Raw genomic sequence first — 21,167 nt, 5'->3', positions numbered from 1 at the left:
GTGGACCTCATGGTCAGGGAGGGGCCACACCCACGTGGTGGGACATCGAAGTCCACCTGGGGCCTCTGATTCCCAAGGCAGTGGAGGCCACCCACAGGAGGCTGACCTGGGGGGAAAGCTCCCCATGGGTCCTGGAAGCAGGTTTGAAGCAGTTTCAGTGGGGAATTCTGGGGTCCTGAATCCCTGAAGCATGGCTTAGAAGGGGGAGTATGGAAACTTATGTCTCCTTGGCCATTCAGAGCTCCATGCCCTGTGGCACAGGCCCTCTAAGGCATGGAGCCCAGGACAAGGGTGCAAGAGTGGTAACGCCCTTCGCTGACCCCCATGGGGTGCCACATACTAACAGGCAAGCCAAGCATTGTACATGGGCTAATTTATTTAATTCTCACAACTCCAGGACATAGGTACTATTCTTATCACCATTCCACAGAGGGGGACCCTGTGACACACAGCAGGGAAGCCACTGCATGCCCAAGGTAACAAGTGATGGACGGAGCCAGGTTGTCTGGCTGCCCTATCAACTACCCCTCTCCCCCTCCTCACATGGAAGAGCTCACCTGCGGGACATGTGAGGCTCACGCAGCAGCCGCTGCAGAGAGACACAGAGCCACGAGACAGCTCCCAATGAGGCACGATAGAGTGCTTGCTGTATACTCGAGGCCAGAATGCTTGTGACAACTCTCCCACACCCCCATCTCTCTGCTTTGCTGAATCATAGATTAATTCCCAGACCTGGGAGGGAGATTTGCTGAGGCATCGTTGTGAAGCACGGGTAGTGAGTTAGCGGATGGGGTGTGTGTGCCTCCGCCAGGAATAAGGAATGGAATCATCCCTACGGGAGAGGATAGGCCCAGTTGGAGGGCACTTGTGGGCTGATGCCACAGCTGATAACCGGGAGGAGGCTACACTGCCCAGGTCCACCTGAAGCATGAGACATAGAAGGTGGATGATCGAGGGTTCCAGTAGCTGGTGATGGTAGCCACTCTTGAACTGGGGGAAAATCCAAGCCAAAGAAAAGGAAGCTACTACACCTCATCTTAGAAGTCCGACCCACCTCTACCTGAATCAGATAATGAAGGGGAAGAAAAACCCCATGAGTGTGATATTTACGTATGTTTGTAAAGTGTGTCATCCAACTGTGTGTCAACAGGCTGGTATCTTAGGTCATAACGGACATCAGGACAGAGACAGCTGGGACCCACTCGCAAATGGTTAAAAAAAAAAATCAGTCTGGAGGTGAGAAGCATCACAGATCTGGATTCAAATGCTCCCACTCTCCCTTAGTAGCTGTGTGCCACTCTACCTTCTGAACCCTGGCATTCTAGCCCGTAATGTAGCAACGGAAAAGTATCTCCCAGGGTCACCGTGAGAATTCAGTGAAGTCACATTTGTAAAGTCTCTGGGACATAGAACATGCTTGGACAACATGCCATTTCCCCACCTTGAGGCCCTCCTGGGAGCCTTTGTGCTCTTGCGAAGTGCAGGGTCCTGGGTGCAGGGTCCCGGGTGTAGGATCTCGGGTGCTGGGTCCAGGGTCCCGTGTGTAGGGTCTCGGGTGCAGGGTTCACGGTCTCAGGTGTAGGGTCTAGGGTGCAGGGTCTTGGGTGCAGGGTCTGGGGTCCAGGGTCTCAGGTGCAGGGTCCTTTGTGTAGGGTCTCGGGTGCAGGGTCCAGGGTCTCAGGTGCAGGGTCCAGGGTGCAGGGTCTTGGGTGCAGGGCTCAGGGTCTCGGGTGCAGGGTCCAGGGTCTCAGATGCAGGGTCCAGGGTGCAGGGTCCAGGGTCTCAGGTGCAGGGTCCGGGGTGCAGGGTCTAAGGTTCATGTTGGTTCCAGCTGCGGGAGGCCCTCTTCTGCAGGGATGCCGCGAGGTGGGGAACCGAACCGAGGTCCAGCTGAGAGGCCCAGGAGGAAGGCACAAAAGCAGCACAGGGCAGGGTCTGCTTTTGATCAGGAGCCGCTCTAAAGGAAGGTGGGAAACCAGACAGAAGCATCTCAAGGAAGTCCCGGGGGAAGTCCCAGGGCCCTGGGTGGCCCAGCGGGTGAGCGTCTGCCTTCGGCCCAGGGCGTGACCCCGGGGTCCCGGGACGAGTTCTGCATGGGGCTCCCCGCGAGGAGCCTGCTTCTCCCTCTGCCTGTCTCTGCCTCTCTCTCTGTGTCTTTCATGAATAAATAAACATAATCTTAAAAAATATATATATATAAATAAATAAAAGAAGTCCCCCGTGGCGGGCGGGGACAGCAGAGCAGTACCGCCGGCACCAGGGCGGCTGCAGGGGGGCGGGGCGGGGGCGGGGCGGGGCCCAGCGGGGGCTCCCTCCGCGCCTGCGCACTCCCCGCCAGCTTGGCCCCTCCCACCGGGCGGGTCCAGGAGCGCGGACCGGACGCTCCGCAGCCCGAGTCGGTGTGGCGGGGGCTCCTGGCGCCGCAGCGTTTCTAGAATCCGCTGCCTTGTCTCTTGCTACTTGGAGGCCTGTCTGCACCCACCGACGTGGGGCTCGAGCTCGGACCCCGAGGGGAGGAGCCGCGTGCTCTCCCGAGGAGCCGGCCAGGCCCCCGCGCCGCCGCTGCCGCCGGGGCGGACCCCACGCGTCCCCCTGGACCCCTCGCGCTGCCCGGGGCCCCCAACGCACGGCCGACCCCAACTGAACGCCTTCAGCAGCAACTCGCGGCTCAGACGAGGAAACTCCGGCCCCCCCGAGGGCGGCCCAGCAGTCAGGCCTGCTTCCTCTGCAAATGTCACAGACCAACCAGAGATCTTGTTTTTTTTGTTTTTGTTTTTTTAAGGGTTTATTGGCAGGAGGGGGGGAATTTCACAGCCCAGAAGGAAGAACTACGGGAACCAGGGTAGGTGACTCCTCCACGGGGCGGGGCCTCCACTCCCCCGGAAGCACATGCTTCCATGCGGCAGGGCCTCCCCCCCCCCCCCCCGCCCCCGCCCCGGAAGAACACGCCTCCATGGGGGCAGGGCCTCCACTCCCCCGGAAGCACACACGTCCACGGGGCGGGGCCTCTACTCCTCCCCCGCCCTCCCCCCCCCCGGAAGCACATGCCTCCATGGGGCGTGGCCTCCGCTCCCCCGGAAGCACATGCCTCCAGCCACGCACCGGGGGGTCAAGCGCCCCGCTCCCAGCTGGTTCCAGTTCCGGTTCCGGTGAAAGGCCGGGAGAACTGGCCAGCTCGGGTCACCTGTCTCCATCCCTCTTGCACTCTGGCCGCAGTGGTGTTTGAGCCCCACTCTTGGGCCTACCAAAGCGGGGAGAAGAGTGGGATCTGGGGGAAAAACAAGTCAGAAGGGTAAAGACCAAAGCCCCCCAGGATCTGAGCTCACGGTCAGCTTAGCGCCTCGCTACTCAGGGTCCCTCCTGGAACCGTACGCTCTGGCGACACCAGCCTCCTGCACTCCCTCGTGCTCGCCTGTCTCCTGCTCAGGGTTTTCAACACCCCCTTCCTGGACCGTCTATACCTTCTTTGCATGGATAATGCCTATTCATCCTTGTATTATTTTTTTTAAGATTTTATTTATTTATTCATGAGAGACACAGAGAGAGAGAGAGAGGCAGAGACACAGGCAGAAGAAGGCGGCTCCATGCAGGGAGCCCGACGTGAGACTCGATCCTGGGACCCCAGGATCACGCCCTGGGCCGAAGGCAGACGCTCAACCTGCGGAGCCACCTGGGGATCCCCCCTACTCATCCTCCTAGATTCAGTGCTTTGTCACCTCTTCCAGGAATCCTTCCTAGAGCCTTGGGGTAGATCAGATGTCCCTCCTGAGCTCCTGGCACACCTGCGCACCTTTACGGCTTACCGCAGAATGTCCCTGGACAACAATAACGATAGCAGCAAAGACACACCTATATAATGTTCATTTGCCACGTGCCAGGCACTGTTCTAGGCAGTGACACACTTGAATCCATTTGCTCCTCACAGCAACCCTGCGAGGCAGGCATACTGCTCATCCTCCTTTTATGAAGCAAAGACACCGAGGCGCAGAAGCTAGATCGCAAAGCTAGCACTCAGCGGAGCCGGGTTCAAACCCGGGGCCCATGACTCTGAGCCTGTGCTCCTAGCTATTGTGCCCAGAAAAGGCTTCACGGGCTGCAGTCTGCCCTCCAGGGCGGGGATGGCGACAGTCACCCTCACTCCTGGCTATGACAGAGTCCGCACTAACAAAATACCGTCTGATGGATCTGATGGAACTGAATAGAACTTTCTCCGTTGGGCGGCTGGCGGACGAGGAGGGAAGGAGAAAAGACTCCATGGAGCTGGATTTTGCAGACCCATGGAAGGAATGGAGTCAGAGGCCAAACTACCCGTGTCCCGGCAAACCACACAAGCTGGCCAGAGCCCCGCTGCCCACCGCCTATTTCTGCCAAACGCCTCTGGATGGCTCGGCCACACTTTCTCTGCACCTTGTGTCTATATTCTTTAAGTGAATTTGGTTTTCTCTGTGGTTAATGGAGGCTTACCTCATGGCACGAACGAAGGCTTCTACAACTGAGCTCCCACAGTTGTGTTTTTTCCTTAACATAACATGATAAGGCCAGCGTTGGGGTGTGCAGTGATTTTTCGCCTGGAGATTTTCACCTGGAGCCAGGGCATTCTTCCTTGTTTTAGTTTTGCTTTCCATCAGGTGCTGGCCCAGTGGTAACTCATTGCTGCTCCTAAATAAGTGATCAAATGTGCCCTGACTTGATTTCTCCAGTTGTGATGAAGCTGACCCTATTAACCCACCTCAGTGGGCCTCGGGGCCCAGTAAAAGGGTACACTTGTTTCTACTAGCAAGGCATGTGGCCAAGGAGGGGCTGCCACCACAATGGACGGGTCACTACATGTGGCAAGTGTTTCCCTCTGGTAGGGCCTGAATTCAAACTACAACATGGCAGCAAATTAATTAATATGAAAGTCAGATACAATGAGCGCGGCTTTTTCTTGAGTCCTTGCCATGGGTCAGGCTTTGAGCTAAGCTATTAACAAGTACCATCTAATTTAATCCTTGTAAATCTGTGTCAATCCTTTCAACGGTACAACAAGCACCCACTTATGCCAGACTCTGCATTGGGTCCTTGGGACTGAGTAGAGAACAAAACAAAGATCTTTGACTTGAATAGAGAGAGCAAGCAGTAGACATAATACGAGTAAACTACAAGGTAAACCACATCGTAGGTTAGGGAAATACGGGTAGAACAGTAGAGGTGAGTGGCCGGAAGTGCCGGGGGGGATGGTCTAGCTAGGGTTTATTGAGAAGATGCTATTTGAACAAACATTTATTGGAAGTGAGGGGGTTGGCCACGTGGAGAATGGGAGAAGAAGATTCTGGGCAAAGCAAAAGGCCAGTGGGAAGGCCTCAAGGTGGGACTGTGCCAGGGGGTGCTCAGGGCGCAGCAAGGAGGCTCGGGAGGTGGGGGAGGTGTGAGCACTGGGAAGATAAGCAGCAGAGGTAGTGAGGGGCCACATCACACAGGCTCTTGCAGGTCACAGTTACAAGCCACTTCATAGAAGAGGAAACTGAGGCAGAGCAAGATGATGCCAAATGTGATGTGACCTAAAAGTAGCAAGTTTCAGAGCTGAGATTGACCCCAGGGGCAGGGAGGACTCTACATCAGAGCCCAGGTGTCCATCCTGATGCTAGAGACACCCCCCCTCCCTCCACATGGTAACCAAAACTGCTGCTGCTGGTTTCTATTTTTATTTTTTTAATGATTGATTTATATAAGAGAGAGCACACACAAGCACATGGAGGGGAGGCGCAGAGGGAGAGAATCTCCAACAGACTCCCTGCTGAGTGTGGAGCCCGATGTGGGGCTCGAACTCACGACCTACGAGATCATGACCTGAGCTGAAACCAAGAGTCAGACAACTGACCGAGCCCCCCAGGCGCCCCACACCAAAGCTTCCTGATGTCCTCCTATGTCAACCAAGTTAGGCCTGAGGGGACCCAAGACTCAGAAAAGTCTGAGCTGGAAGGAATCCCAGAGATGATCTCATCCAGTTCTGGTGCCGCGGGGAGAATAACAGAGGCCTCAACTCCTACCCTGCTGGGCAACGGGATATCCAAATAGGACAGGTATCCTCATCTGCAAAATGCAGACATCCACCCCTCCTTGGAGGGAGTGTGTATTAAATGAAATGATGTGTGCACAAGGGCTGTGACAGTACCGACAGCTCCCCTTTCCTGGCCTGTCTCCTCCCCCTGCTTCTTGGAGCTGCAGTCACTGACGACCATGTCTGAGCTCCACCCTGCCCCGGATGGGGACAGGATCTGTATCAGCAGGTTCCACACAATCGCCACCAATCAAGGGCGGAGCTTGGGATTTTGCTGGGAATGTGGAGCATTGTCCCCCCACCTGTCCCCACACACGGCAAGCGCACTGTCCTCCCTGAGGGCCGGGATCTGGTGCCCCGGAGGCCCCCAGTCTTGAGTCTCTACTATTCCTCTTCCATCAGCTGGAGCCCTGCTGGATGCACGCAGAGTTCTGCTCAAAGCATTGGATACGCAATAGGTGCTCGATAAGTGGTTGTTACTGTTGTTACTAATAGTGCAATGGAATTTGCTGCCACCAAAAGTGTATCAGGCAAGTCATGTACCTCTGTGCACCCCAGTCTTCCCTGAAATATGGGCTTAATACCCACGCTAGTTTCCGTCACAGCAACAGCCTGGGCTCATACTGATGAAAAAGTTCATTCAATTGTGGAAAGCTACACACACGGAAGCCACTGTTTTCAGGTATCAGCTGGAGAACAGAGCAGAGGTGGTTTCCAGCAGGATCCCACCGCCCACATCCACGAGCCAGAGCCTGGGGGACCTGGTCCTTGGGCCTCTCCTGTTTTCCCACTGGGAGCAAACCTGGGCCAGGGCTGTCAGCCAAGACCGCCTTCTCCCCTGTGGTGGCCCCAGAGAAGCACACAGCATCCCTGTGGCTGGTTAGCAGATAAATATTAATGACTAAAAATGTATGTAGGATGGATGATGGATGGGTGTCCTGGGAGCCATCGCTTTGATTGCCCCTCCTTGGACACATTTAAGGATCAACGTGATAATTACAGAGAGCTGGAACAAAATGATAAAAAGCCTAGGGAGGGGTAAAGCAAAGTCCAAGGGAGGAAAAATACACCAATCGGGTCACCTGCGGAGAGGACACGATGCAAATGTGGCTGAGGTGGCCCTGGAGGGCAGAAGCCTTTGGTAGGGATACCCTGCTCGTGCTCCAAGAGTCCCAGCTCCTTTTTCCTGCCTGGTGGTGTGAGCAGTGGCAGGAAGCCCAGCGGTACCAATTCGGGCTCAGAGTGCTTGCTGTGGGCACACGACAGTGTATATAGACTCAGGGCGTCCTGGTGTATTGTTAGAATATTCGGAAAAAACAGCATATGGCACATGCTCCGCATGCGATTCTGTTCCTGCTGTTAACTTAGTTAATTCCAAACTCTGATTCTTTCTGCTTACAAAAAGGTGCTTTGCACAGGGACGAAGGCCCCAGACTGAACCTCTTCTCTTTTTCTCTCACCGAATGTTATTTTTTGAGGGTCACGTAAATAGTCCCTAAAAACATTATAAATAGATTTGAGAAGCCCATCCCCACTGAAGAAAACAAAGCCCTGAGCAAACAAGCACGTGCTTTTTCCCACAGGAAGCGTGTGAGCCCGGCCCAGGCACGGGAGTGGAAGCCTCTGGCAAACTCACATGATTAATGCTCTTCCCCGGCGCCTCGCCAGGGCCCACGGTTCCTGATTCCTGGTCCTTCCTCTGTCCCTCCTGTTCTATTAACGGCCTCATCTTTGTCAGGGATCCAGAGTCCACATTTTTGTCCCTCTGCCTCCTCCCCACCCTCCCTCACCAGTCACCAGTCCTGCTGCTTCCCTGTCCCTCTTCCTTCGTTCGCCCTCTGCTCCCCACTCCCACGGCCATCACTCTCATTCAGGCCACGAGGCATCTGGTTCTCGGCTTCCCCTCACTCCGGTCTACTCCAGACACTGCCACCAAATGCTTGAAACACGGCTCTGACTGCACCACTCCACTGCTCAGACACCTCCCATAGCTCCCCACTCTCAACATTAAGGGCAGCTGGCACAGCTGATGTGCAGAGCCTTCAGAAGCTGGCCACCAGGTCTCATCTCTGGCTGCCTCGTCCTCTCATCCTCTGTGGTTCTCTGCCCTGAGGAGCATCACACTGCTCCCTGTGCTCAGAACACCTGCCGGCTGCGCTGTCCCGTGTCTGCTGTCCCACACCTGCCTGCTGAAATCCTACTCAACCCCCAGGGCCCATCCCCAACATCAGCTCTCCCATGAAGTGTTTCCTCTCTGCCATCTGAGCACCTCTTCCTGGTCTCAGGTAAGGGAGCTCTGCATTCCAGTCACTTCTCTGCTGAAAAATTCCTCCCACTAGAATTTATCACCCATGAAAACAGGCACTGCTCCTCATCTTTTCGGCTCTTCACTTCACACACAGTAGATACTACACACATGAAAAGAAAGACACTTGAACTGCACGAAGGTAAAGCACAGACAGACATACCACATTTCCTGCTGGATCACACAGGGGCCTGGCTTAGAATACGCGGTTTCTTCTTTCTGCTTCTGCATAATTATGGTCAGAGCAGAGAAGACCAAAATGCTAACGGATGCTGATGGTGGCACCAGGATGGTCTGCATTTACACCGGTGGTTATTCTGTGTATCCCAGTAATCCTAGGAGCTAATGCAGTGGCTCCCAGCTGGGGGGCGATGTTGCCCCCCAGGGGACACATGGCAATGTCTGTAGATGCTTCAGGTTGTCACAATGGGGAGGTGCTACTAGCATCTAGTGGGTAGAGGCCCAGGAGGGGGCTAACCACCCTACAATTCACAGCCCCCACAACAAAGAATCATTCAAGCCAAAGTGTCCATAAGGCTCCTGTTTAGAAACCCTGAACTATTGTAAAATAGGCACTATTAACCCCATGATGGGGCTAAAGAAACTGAGGCACAAACATGGCAGGCGACTCTCCCAAGATAACACAGCTATTTAAGTAGCAGAAATAGATCTACCCCCTGGCTCCTTGATTCCCAGCTGTGTCCCTTCTCCTGACTTATCTGCATAGACAGACACCACGGCACAAACTCAAAAGCACCGGACCCAACTGAGACTGCTGCTACTAAGCCTGGTAGATGTTAAAGTGATCGCAGGGATGTGGGCAAGGTCAAACAATTTGGCCCATCAACCCCTCTCCGGAGCTAGGATGCTTTTTTAGAGTCCCTCTAAATTACACAAGACAGTGGAAAGCCAAACAAGAGGTCCAGTGGGCAGCGAATCCTCATCCTAGTAGGCAGAGCCAGACTGCTCTGGCACTGAAGCGACTCCACGGGGCCATGCTGGGAAGCGAGTCAGGGAAAGGAAGCTACCTCCTCCCTTTCCTGTCCCTGGAGAGCTAAGCCCTCGACGACGCAGTGGCTTTGCTGAGACCCAAGAGCATCCAGATTGGCTTTCCTCACTCTAAGCATGGTGATGAAGCCTGAGAAGCAGCCCATGGTGAGTCGGCATCCAGTGGTGGGAATGCCATGCTGGGAAACCCCACATGACGCCGTGGTTACTAGATTCCTTGACTCAAGAGAGCAGAAGGGCAGCATGCTGGCACGGAGGAGGAGGGGCCCAACAGACACAGATGCCACTTTTTCTGAGTATTTGGGCCCATGTCCCAGAACCTGCCATCTGTGGGGAAGCAATGGGATGGAAAGGGGTTGAAGAAGACTGATGGGCAGTGGGCATCTGGGGGCACAAGCACTTCAGAAAGTGCCTGCAGGGCCGCCTGGCAAGATTATCTTGGGGGCTCCAGTGGACACAGCTGAATTCCTGGAGAAGACAACATTGGGCAGATTTGGGCACAATGTGAGGACAACAGTATAAAATCACATGAAGTTCCATGTCACTGGGATCAGGGGTAAGCTGTGTGATTGCTAAAGCATGTTCAAGAAGTTCCTAACCGGATACCTCCAAGATCCTCTATGTCTGATGAAGGAAAATGCAAAGGTGGTGGCTGTGTGCTGATTACAGGGCCTGAGCCTCAGCAGCATGGCTGCCTAGGATGGGAGGCAGGACTTGGAAAAACTCAGCCCCACATCACAGGAGACATTCAGCTGGATGCAGAAGACCTCAGCCTCCCAGCGACAGTGACAGGCATCACTTGTGCTCCGATCAGAGCCGTCGACTTCGGTTGAGAAAGACTCCTTCAATCCGAGGCTGAAAGTCAGGAAGGCCATAATCACTCACCTATGGACGGTCTTCTCCAGGTTCTAAAATTTGTTAGCAGATGTCTCTACAGTGAGAGCAACAGGCTGTGAAGCCCGGGCACGTAGTAGCTGTCGCTATTAAATAAAACTTCTCATAAAACGAATATGGGATGTTCAGTGTTATCATGACCGTTGTGTTACGTGGGGGTGAAGCAGTTCACGTGTATAACTGGAAGCTGCTTGGGTTTTCTGTTCTCACTTGGCTACTTAGAGGGCATAATTCAGGATCTCTGCTCTACCCCCGACACTCAACAGGGTGAGGACTGCAACACTGGCTGTTGACCGACATCCAAAATCTGTCACCGCAACTGAACAGCGTGACCTTGGACAAGTCATTGAAATTTCACGTGGCCGTTCCCTCACCTGTCACGGGGGCATACTCCTACTCCTACTTCCCTTGGCGGGGTAGTAGTTGAGGATGAAGCGAGATGACTGTAACTTGCCTGCCACAGGGTCTGCGCACGGTAAGTGGCTGGTGAACGTCAGCCCTCGTGACAAAGGGCTTTCCCATATGTCACCTCTTTTCCCGGGTACCACCATAAGGTACAGCAGCAGGAGATCCCCCCCCACCGCTCCAGTGTAGTAGGATTCTTGACCTCACGGTTGTTCCCTCCTGCCAAATTGTTCTACTTAATTAGACAAGGACTCTCATGTTAGGATGAAGTCGACCAAGTTCTTGCTTCTAGTTGCCTTCCATAAAGGAACCACTCTAATATATTTATATATATATATTACATACATTTATATAAATATATAAAATATATTTCATATATATATATATTGCATCAACCATGCGAACCAGGTGGTTCACTTGGTTGCTAACTGCCCGGAAGTATTACTAGATAAGCAGTGGCTCAAGTTACCATGCCAGCTTATTAGTGTGATCAAATAATGCGTTGTGGTATGCGTTGTGGTATCCGCCGGCTTTCCTGCGTGAACCATGGCGAAAGCAGTAAGAGAAGTTTGTAGGGGTGTCCACAGTGCTACTTATACCTTCTGGGATATGGAAACAATCTCTGGGGCCGATCTCAGGTCACCAGCAGTGCTGGGAATTTGTTGGAGAACTTGCACTGCCAACGATGAGCGGAGGTACGAATTGTGTGTGTGTGAACCTGGCAGGATCTTGGCAGGGCAGGAGGCATTGCTGACTCTGGGAATGGCCAAGTGGCCCTCCTCTTCTCTTTGAGGATAGGATACCTCCTGGAGTCTGCACCTGTGTTCTTCTCTTGGCCTCCTGCATGGGGAACAAGGGCAGGGCTTCGCAGAGCTGACTGCCTTGATCCAGCAGCTGCATGCAGTGCCTGAAACTCCTACTATCAAGGGCCCCCATCGGTCTTCTGCAAGGGTAGGTTATGCAAATTCTAGGGAGAGAATGCATGTTATTTCAGAATTCTAGGTTTAGAGTTACACCTTCCCAAAGATGCACGCTAGAGGTGTGCACAAGATCTTTAGTGAAACAAAAAACCTGCAATTTACAAATTCTGCTGGCAGGTGACAGCCACATGACCCAGACTGGAAGACCCGCTACCTCCTATGAGATCTGTCCCCAAACCCCACAGGTGTGATTCTGCTATCTCTATGGACTTAGGAGAATGTATACAACTTTAAAGCAACATAAATCCACCAAGCTGAGAAATCTTAAAGAATATAGAACCCCGTGGATATGATGTGGAACACCAAATCTGATTTGTATTGGTTAGAAATGGTTTCTGATGCAAACCCCAGGCCTGTCTAATTGGAGTGGGTTCTGTACAGCTGCAGGCTGCTGTTTCTTGGCTGGCCACTGGCGTGGAGGAGCTTGCCACCCTAATCATCCTGTTCGGAACCTCTGCCACCTTCTGTGAGCATTATGATGTACTGAGCACTCCCTTTATACTAGGAACTGGACGAGACTTCATGCCGCGAACTGGACAAGACTTCATGCCGCTCACTGCCACCTCGCCACAATCCCACAAGCTCTACATTATCATCTTTGTCTTACCAGTGAGAGATGGACTCAGCTGGTGACAGAGCCACATCCAAACTTGGACTTGCCCAACAACCCCCACATACCAGGCTCACCCCTGCATGTCGCCCACTTCCTTTACCAGGTTCAAAGAAGAGGAATATACCAGGGTTTCCCTGATGCTGACAGGTCTTTCCTGGTGCTGTCCCCATGGTGCTCCTTTCCCCCCAGAAGGGGGAAGTCCTCTACTTGATCCCTCTTGAAAAATAAGGCAAAGCAGTCCCCCCACCCTCTCCTATTCTTTCATTCCAGGCACTCCCGGAATGAGTGTGCATATTGAATTTATTTCTAAATCTTCCCACCAGTGGGACCTCAGGGGAGCTTGCATCCAACTCCCTCTCTTCGTGATATGATAAACCAGGCAGGAGAGGTACAGTGACACCCGAGGGTCAGGCAATGAGTTGGCAGAGGCAGGACCAGAGCTCAGGGGTTTCCCATCTCATAGCTGGCCTCTAGGACGCCCTATATTTTCCAAATCATGTCAAAGCATTCTGAAGAAGTGGCCAATTGAAAGGGACCAGAATGTGAAAATAAAATAATTAATAATAATAATAATAATAATAATAATAATTAGATTAAACTGGTTAAACTGGCTTAACAAGAGTGGAGGATGAAAATTTAAAACACCTCAGTAGATCAGACCAGCATTCACCCCACCTTACAGGGAACCCTTGACAGTGGTATCACAGAGGATCATGGGAAAATATGGGAGACACATCTAGAATGTTAACTTTAAGCACTTAGGAAATGTCCCCTAACTTCCATTTAATAACCCCATTTATATCTGTCATCCATGACTCTCTGAAAGTTCATTCCTGGAATCTATTTATAATTTCAGCCCATACTGTTTCTTGGAGTAAGGATTCTTGCACATTTACTACCTACAGCGTAAAGTACTACTTCCTTTTATTTGGCCTAAAACTATCAAGTTCTCTGGCTCTGCTCAGCAGGGCAGGATGAGAAGTCATTAACATCTTTCACCTGAAGAATTATTTTTAAAGAAGCTAATTAAGTCTACAATGAAAACAGGTATATTACTATGCAAAAACATTAATTAGGTCAATTTTGAGGTTCCTACAAGTGCCCTAAAAGAGTTCAGGCCACCTACCGGGCCTTACCTTCTCCAAATGACTTCCAGGTAGAACCTACTTTGGTAAGAATTGTCTTTTCTTTTTTTTTTAAAGGAATTTTCTTTAGTCACCTACGTGGACATGATTTATGGCTGCCCCAGAGGAAAAATGAAAAAAAGTCAGCCAAGGGGCAGGGATATATAATCTCCAACTACAGTGTAACAGCAATGAAATCTTCAAAAACACATTCTTTTGTTCTCAAAGTCCAAAATTTTCACTTCTGAACAAAGAGTGTATTGGGAATGACTCCAAGAGCTGAGGCTGGGAGATGGGATGGCAAAGGAAACACCATCCCGATGGAGCTTCAGGTTGCATTACCTGAATCCTTCTGGATCACCACTTATAATGAAAGCATGCATCACCCCATGTCTGTTTCACTATCAATAAGGGATAAGCTTTCATTGCTTTTCTATTCAGTCCAATGGTATAAGACATGCTGGGTAAAGACATTCTCCTTGAAGATTCAAAGAAAGGGCAGATGGATGGCACTGTCTGAATCTCCTTCTGTGGCCAGCCGAGGAGAGAGATGGAGAGGCACCCGAGCCAGGGGGAATCCCAAAGAGAACAATTTCCATCATGGGCCCAGGGTTCTCCAGCACAGGCCCAGACACAGCACTTAACACCAAGGCACCTGTCAACTGGGGAGGGGAGAGGTGGTCGGTGCCTAAATGAGTTTCTCTTTCCCCTGAAGAGTCACATTCTGAGTGTGCTCTGCAAAGACAGCGCAAAGGTTAATCATCCAAGGTATTTCAGAGTCAGTACAGACCAAACCCTTTTTCTGAAAGTTGGTTTTGCTATTAGGGAGAGATCTAGTCTCCCAAGACCACAGAAATCCCTAGGGGTTCCTGCACTCACAAGGTGGAGAGGGGGAAAAATGAAGAAACATGGCAAAGCCTCAGCAGTAAATCTTTTCAAACAGCCCCTTTGAGGGAGACTTGCCATTCACCCGGATTTTTAGGTGGGCTAAGTGCAGTCTTCACCAAACTTTGCTAGCGATGTGCTTGTCCAGGGGACCAGCTGGGAACTAGCGGAGGACCCAGAGGATGTAACAGAGCGAGGTCGTAAGAATCCTGATGCACAGAGCAAGGCAGAGATTTGATAAGAGTTCAGTCTTCTACCAATGTCGGAACTCACAGCATGTTTTTTTCCGAGAAGCGCTGAGTGTTTTCCAGATGACACATTCATCTTCCCAGAGCCCGGGGAATGGAAAGCCGGAGGCCGCAGGGGCAGGGGTGTGGGGCTGAGGAGGCAGACCTCTCAGGGTGTGCTCACCCCGCCCCCCACCCCAGAGAGCCGATGGGTGGTGCGGGTACCAGGACAGCCCTATCCTCATGCCTCCTCCTTCCGCTCCGTTGCTGCCCTTGCTGCCAACCCTCCTGCCGGGGTCACTACAAACCGTGACCCTCACCTTTCTCTCTTTACAGCAGCCTGACTTTGCTGATAAGCAATAAGCCAAAATAAGAGACTTCAAAGAGTGGATAAGGGGGGAAAGGGGCCACGGGAAGATCTGCCAAAAGAAAAAAAGCAATGAGCTCACGGAGCATGAGTCTTGCCTTCTGTCCCTGGCCCCGGGGCTCCCCTGCCCGAAAACGGGGCGGTGTGTCTGTTCCAGATCAACGGGCCTGGCTCCCTTCTCAGCCTCCGTATGGGAAGACAATGGAGATATCTAGTGGTGAGCTCAGGGTGCTGGCCTGAGCAAACTGAACAGTGCCCACCCCTGCGCCTTAGGACAGCGCCTGGCTCAGGGCGCACCCCGGAGTGTCTGCTATGGGGTCGTACTTGCATCGCATTCTCCGGCTTGGAAAGTGTTTGCTGACTTTCTCCCCTTCACTCCCCATAACTACCACACAGTAGGGGCCAGTAGGGGCCCTGACACTGTAGTGAAACATGAGACAAAGAGCAAGAGGAGGGACGTGCACCTACATCTTCCCATTCTGTTACTCTCATTAATCTCCAGAAAAGAGAGGGTCTGACCTGGTGAAAAGAGCATGGGGTGCAGGTGGGAAGAACAGGTTCTGATGCCCAGGATGGCCAGAAAGGAACCTGGAGATCTAGCGGAGAGATGGCACGGGAGTTCCTTTTATATGCCAACTCCGATTTTCAGCAGTGGCCTTACGACAAGAGCCAGGAGGACCCTGGGGCTGCTCAGTGGGGCAGTGTGCTGTGATAGATTAGCCATGTCAGCCCCAGACATGGTAAGAGCTGATGGGACCAGGATGTCACTATGTCACCACGATGTCATCCATTGGCTGTATTTTCTTTTTCCAGTGTTCCTATTTCTTTTGTAGCCAATTAAATAAATTTCATCAGAAAATTAATCTATTCTACGTTATACAGCTGGATTGTAGCTGTGCCGAGATTTGAATCCAGGCCTCTGAACTACAAGTCCAGTACCGTCTTCACTATGTCATGCTGTCCAGGTCCTAATACCAGTTATGTTCCCATAAATGTGGATGCATGGGTTCTCCCCTGCCTCTGTTTCTTCACTTGCAGATTAGAGGAGATCATCCCTGTTTTCTCCATCTCACAGAATTACTGGCAATCAAACAAAAGGCCAGAATCCCAGCACTCTGAGCTCCCAGGCCCGTGTTCTTGCTGCTGCACCCTGTTGCTATCAATAGACATGAAAACACTGAAAGGCAGAAGCGGCCCTAAAAATGCAGAGTAGTAGTATGGGAAGCGAGGAGTCTGAAGCCCTAGGTTCTGCTTCAGTTGCATCTGCTCCACACCTGGTGGCTTTCTCTCCACAGCCCCACATGCAGAAGCTCAGGAAGGAGGAGAACGGAAGAGAACCAAGGCTAACAATGGAGGCAGCACCCCCGCCCCCTGACGACTCCCCAGGGGCAGCTGCTTCTGGGGATGTCCAGAAGCTGCATCCTCTCATATCCCTCTCAGCCCTCTGTCCTGCCCTCCAGATTGGCTGTCCCAGACCTAGTCACCACACTGAGCGGTGTTCCTGGAACCCGGGACGCTGCAGTTCAAAAGAGGATGATGACAGTAGGGCCTGGGGATAGTGGGGCTGGAGGTCCTGGGTCTCCACTTGCGGGCTCCCCTTTGTCTCCTTCTTCTGCTCCCTCCTCATCAAAGTCTCCATCTAAGGAGTAAGTAAGCTTCCACTGCTCTCAATCCTGTCTTTCCCTCCTCCTGACACCCTAATTGGTCCAACCACGTTGCCCATCTTCTGTGGTTCTCTTCAGGCTCAACAACATGTCAACTTCAAGGAAAGGCAACCACCTCCCCTTCCCCACATGCATATTCCAGTAGTGGTTTTTGGTGTTGCGCATAAAAATAGTCCCTGCACCCGCCTCATCTCTCCTCATAGGATGGGAGTTGCTGGAGAGTGGAGGTCACGATTCGGCCTAGAGTTGTCTGAAAAAAAGGGAGATCACCCATCTTAACTAGCCTCAGACTCATAGGATTGTAGGGCTGAAAGGAACTAGGATGTTCATCTTGTCTAGTCAACCACATAAGTCCTAAAAGTATCCTTGAACACAGAGACCTGCCTAGCTCCCACGCAGCCCATTTTGGGGTTCCAAGAAGCTCCCACCCATCATGTTTATGTTTCGATTGTCTCCACTAGCTAGAACGTAAACTCCACAAGGATGAGGAATTTTGTCTATTTTATTCATTACTGCATCTCCAATGCCTAGAATAGTGCTTGGCATGTGGCAAGTACTTAATAAATACTTGTTGAATTAATTAATAATTGGTTTTGTTTCTAGCCTTTGGGGTCTTTCAAAAGAGCTTAAACATTTTTGCCTGCTATATGATGGTGTCTCAAATAATTCAAGACACCTGCCATGTCTTCTCCCTCCCTAAGCTCTTACAGTCCCTTGAACGTTACCTGAAGAATATCCTGATCCTTTGCCACCTCGGGATGTTCTCTGAATGTGCTCCAGAATCACAAAGCAAGGAGGACACCTGGAATTTCCCCAGCTAGCCCATGCTGTCATTCTACAGGCTATGATCTGGTCTTTGGACACCAAAGCCCAGGCTGCCTCGCCACCTTGTAACCAAAAGCAGCTACGTTAGAGGGGCATGAAGCACTCCCAAAGTGGATGCCGTCTTCACGTGTGGGCCGTGCTCCCCTGACATAGAGGGCCGGGCCAGTAAACAGATGGAGAACTCCCAAAGGGCTCACCTGTGGTAGTCCCAACAGAACACATAAGATGCATGGAGATGGTCTCTGCCCTCAGAGTCTGCAGTGGGACAAATGGATAAGTCAACGTGCAATTACATCCTAGCGAGATAAATCGTCGATGCCCTATCATGAACACACCAGAGGCTTGCTCTGTGCGCTTTACTCTGGTGACTGAGCAAGACATTCCTCTCTCTGAACATCCTTGGAGCCTTAAATAACTGAAGGAAGACAGTGGAGTGTTTCTACCTGTACATTTTTCACATCATTTTGAAACTCCCAAAGACAGATTTTCTGAAAGCTGTTGTGACTGTTTACTCTGTGTTGGGAGCTGGGCCCATAATAGGTCTTCAACAACTGTTTGTTAGATAAGTAGCTGCAGGATCTTCACAAAAACTCTACAAGGTAAGCATGTTTAGCCCCATTTTACAGAAGAGGGAAGTGTGTTGCCACTTGGAGGTGAGGACAGGTACATATCTACATAGGGCCTGGCAAAGGATAACCACAGATAGCTGGCAGCAACTGGATGCACAGCCCATGACAGCATTGTCTTTTGCAAGCACTGACGGATGCAAAGCTGGACATGCCAAACATGGTCTGCAAGTGTCCTGGACTCTGGAGGAGGGAGACTGCTCTGGGCTGGATTGTGTGGAGACTGGGGGGAACAGGCAGGCTTCCAGTGCTGGGCTGGTCCTACCAAGCTGTGGTGCTCTCTGCATCCCAGTTTCCTTGCTCTGGACACAGTTCTCCTCTGATCAGACTGGTGGTGAGGGTCAGTGGCACTGTGGCAGCCAGTCCTGCTCTGACCCGAGGCATGCTGGCATGGAAGGGGACCATGGCCTAGAGATCTCTACAAAGGTAGCTCAGTAGGACACATTGCACGATGGAAAGTAATTGTCGGGGAGGTGGTGTCAGACTATGCTTAAAGGAGGTTCTAGTCTCCTGAACTCAGGTCTATAGCATTTTGGGGCTCTGCCCCCAGAAATCCACTTCCAACCTGGGATCTCCCAGATGACTGATTCCTTTGAGTCACCTCTACCATCCAGCTCTGGGAAGAGTATGTAACTGAAGCTAAGACACAGGGTGGCAAGAAGCCTTGAGCCCACGGAGAGGTACTTACTTGGTCCCTCTCTTCAAGAGGTCTGGAGTCCAGCTGGGACAATGGGGAGGCCCTGTGTCAGGACTGACCATCAATCAAAGAAACTGGCTTTGTTTGTTATTTAAGGAATTATCCTACTCTAGGTTTGTGTATAATCTTGTTTACTTCCTCAACCAAGACACAAGTGCCCCAAGGGTGGAGGTTTTGTCTTCTAAGTCTCTGACCCCATGGTTCTAACTAATAGAAGGCATTCTAGGCCTGTTGTAGAGTGATGGGTGGGCAACTGGCTGAATCAAGTGGATTAGTCTTAAATCAGAGTCCCATAGGCCTAGAAGGATGGACCGGCTGAAGGGTTAACTGCAAAGAGATGTGGTCCTGCCTGGAGCTGGGCCACATGGCCAGTTCCAGGATTCAAGTGTGAGTAGCACACAGCTTCTCAGGTCAAGGAGCTCAATCCAGAAAGGGCTATGGTTCAATCAACAGTACAGGAGGCCACAGAGCCTGTATGAAAGACACAGAATGGTTATGAAAATGCAGACTCTGAAGCCAGATCAGGAGTTCAAATCCCAACTCTAAAGAGATATGTGATCTTGAGCAAATACTTCAATTTCTCTCTGTCTCAAGTTCCTCATCTAGAGGTGGCCATAATAATAACAGCTCCCAGGATCGTTGGATCGAGAATTACATGAGTTGAGATATATGAAATATCTGGAAACACATGCGTGCTGGCTATCAATGTGTGGTAGAGGCTGGGGGCAGGGGGCGGGGAGGGAGACCTCATCCAGACTTGGGGTTGGGGGAGGATGCCAGACAAGCTCTCTGGGGAGACGAACAGGTGGAGAGAAGAAGGTGGGCAGGTGTGAGAAAGATTAGGTTAAGGGACAGGATTGGCAGATGCTCAAACACCACCAGCGATAATTCGGGTGGAGCCCTGAACCAAGTCCAGGCCTGTGCTGAGCGCTGGGCTCCGATTCCTCCCCAAACCCTCCAAGCCTCCTGTGGGTAGGGTGGGCGGGAGCCCTCAGGGGCTGCAAGACAGAAGAGACACAACCTGCTACCTTACCTTGGACCAGAATAAAGGAGAAAGGGGACTTCCCGAAGGAATGAGTGACATGAGGCAAAATAGCTGACAAAAGGCAGAGCAGAGATCCTGAAACCAAATCAGCAGGTCCAGCATCCAGGGCTCCCACGGGATAAAGGGACTGTTGAGTATCTGCTTCTCATTACTCAGGAAATGGACACCAGAACTCAAAACTGCTTGATAGTCTGTCAAACGTGTGTGTGCGTGTGTGTGTGTGTGTGTGTGTGTGTGTGTGTGTGTGTGTCTGTATAGAGGATGACGGAGGAGAACGGGAGGGGGAGAGGGAGCAGGGAGGGAGAGTATGTTTTCACAGACCCAGGCACGCTCACTCAGCTGGGGTGAAAGTGCTGAGTAAGGGAAGGGTCTGGGAGTGGTTCTGCTCCTCTTTATGAATGATCTTGATGTGGGTGTCACAGGAATGAAATCAACAGATGGCAATAAATTTGTAGGAAATGAAAGAGACGGGTTTAAATCCAGGATCACAAGAACCCTTAAACTGCTTCTATGCAAGAGAGGCCTATGAACACTAAATATTTCCTAAAGGATTAGCTCAATTCCCGGAGGTGGGAGGCAGGGATGGGGAGGAGGAGCTGGCTGTCCTCAGCACCAAGCATCAGAGCCTCAAGGGGCGGCGGAGGGGGGAGCAGAGAGAGGTCTCCCATTCATCTGAAGCTGTGCCGGCTCTTGACAGACAGGCAGTGGGCGGCTGTTTATCTCTCAAACTTCAGCTATTTTCTTCAGTAACAAGGTGTAAACTAACTTTCCTCGGGGCAGAATTTCCAGCTTCAAGGGAGAAAGAGGACATCAAAGTGGAGAGCCCGCACTTGAAGGAGGGACCTGCCATTTCTTTGTGGAAAAAAAAAACCCTCTCTCTTTTCCCCTCCCTGACCTCACCCAGAGGCTGCTCTGGGACTTCATCTTCCTACCAAAAAAAAATAAAAATAAAAAAAAGCAATCGTCTATTTCAACTCCTGCCTATGTAAAGGAGAAGTTTTGAGTTTCTTTGAAAAAGCCAGACATGGGATGGGCAGGAGGAGGGCTCAACACCATCTGCTAGGCTTGACTATCATTTCAAAGGCCCAAGGCACACGTTAGTTCCTTGATTCTCACAGTATGCCAAAAAAGACAGGTGCTAGGGGGCCCCCAGTGGTTGAATCCATCTAAGTCCACATAAAGGATGTGCCCCCTAGAGGGCCCTGGAATGAAGAAGGTGACCCCTGTCTGATATCCACAGACTCAGGCGGCCCAAGGACTGCAGGAATCACCATTCCTACTTCAGACTCTCATCTTTTCCACCAAGACTGTTTCCAGCACATTCGCTTTTCCAAATCACAGTTGTGTTCTAACCATGGAACCAAGGTGAGGCTTGACATATTGGATGTTTCTACCTGTCTCACTAACCTGTCTGAATGGCAAAGAGTTGTCCCAGAGTGCGTCTGGTGTCTTGCCTACCAGG

At 51.6% G+C, this 21,167-nt stretch overlaps 1 protein-coding gene and 2 long non-coding RNA genes across 4 annotated transcripts in view; 1 reads left to right on the top strand and 2 right to left on the bottom strand.

The window, feature by feature from the left end:
• The window catches only part of FAM78B (family with sequence similarity 78 member B), an 88,532-nt gene that overhangs the window by 48,272 nt on the left and 19,093 nt on the right, over window positions 1–21,167 (bottom strand). The window lies entirely within an intron of this gene.
• LOC119868054 lies at window positions 357–11,052 on the bottom strand. Its single transcript, XR_005385749.1, has 3 exons — window positions 8,509–11,052; window positions 4,465–4,659; window positions 357–1,955 (listed from the first exon to the last, which is right to left on the bottom strand). It is a non-coding gene; the product is annotated as an uncharacterized LOC119868054 (long non-coding RNA).
• LOC111094470 lies at window positions 2,566–19,403 on the top strand. Its single transcript, XR_005385748.1, has 3 exons — window positions 2,566–2,842; window positions 10,514–10,722; window positions 13,448–19,403. It is a non-coding gene; the product is annotated as an uncharacterized LOC111094470 (long non-coding RNA).

The sequence above is a fragment of the Canis lupus genome, chromosome 38, assembly GCF_011100685.1.
Source record: "Canis lupus familiaris isolate Mischka breed German Shepherd chromosome 38, alternate assembly UU_Cfam_GSD_1.0, whole genome shotgun sequence".
Classification (NCBI taxonomy): Eukaryota; Metazoa; Chordata; class Mammalia; order Carnivora; family Canidae; genus Canis; species Canis lupus.
This window is presented reverse-complemented; position numbering and strand designations above follow the sequence as displayed.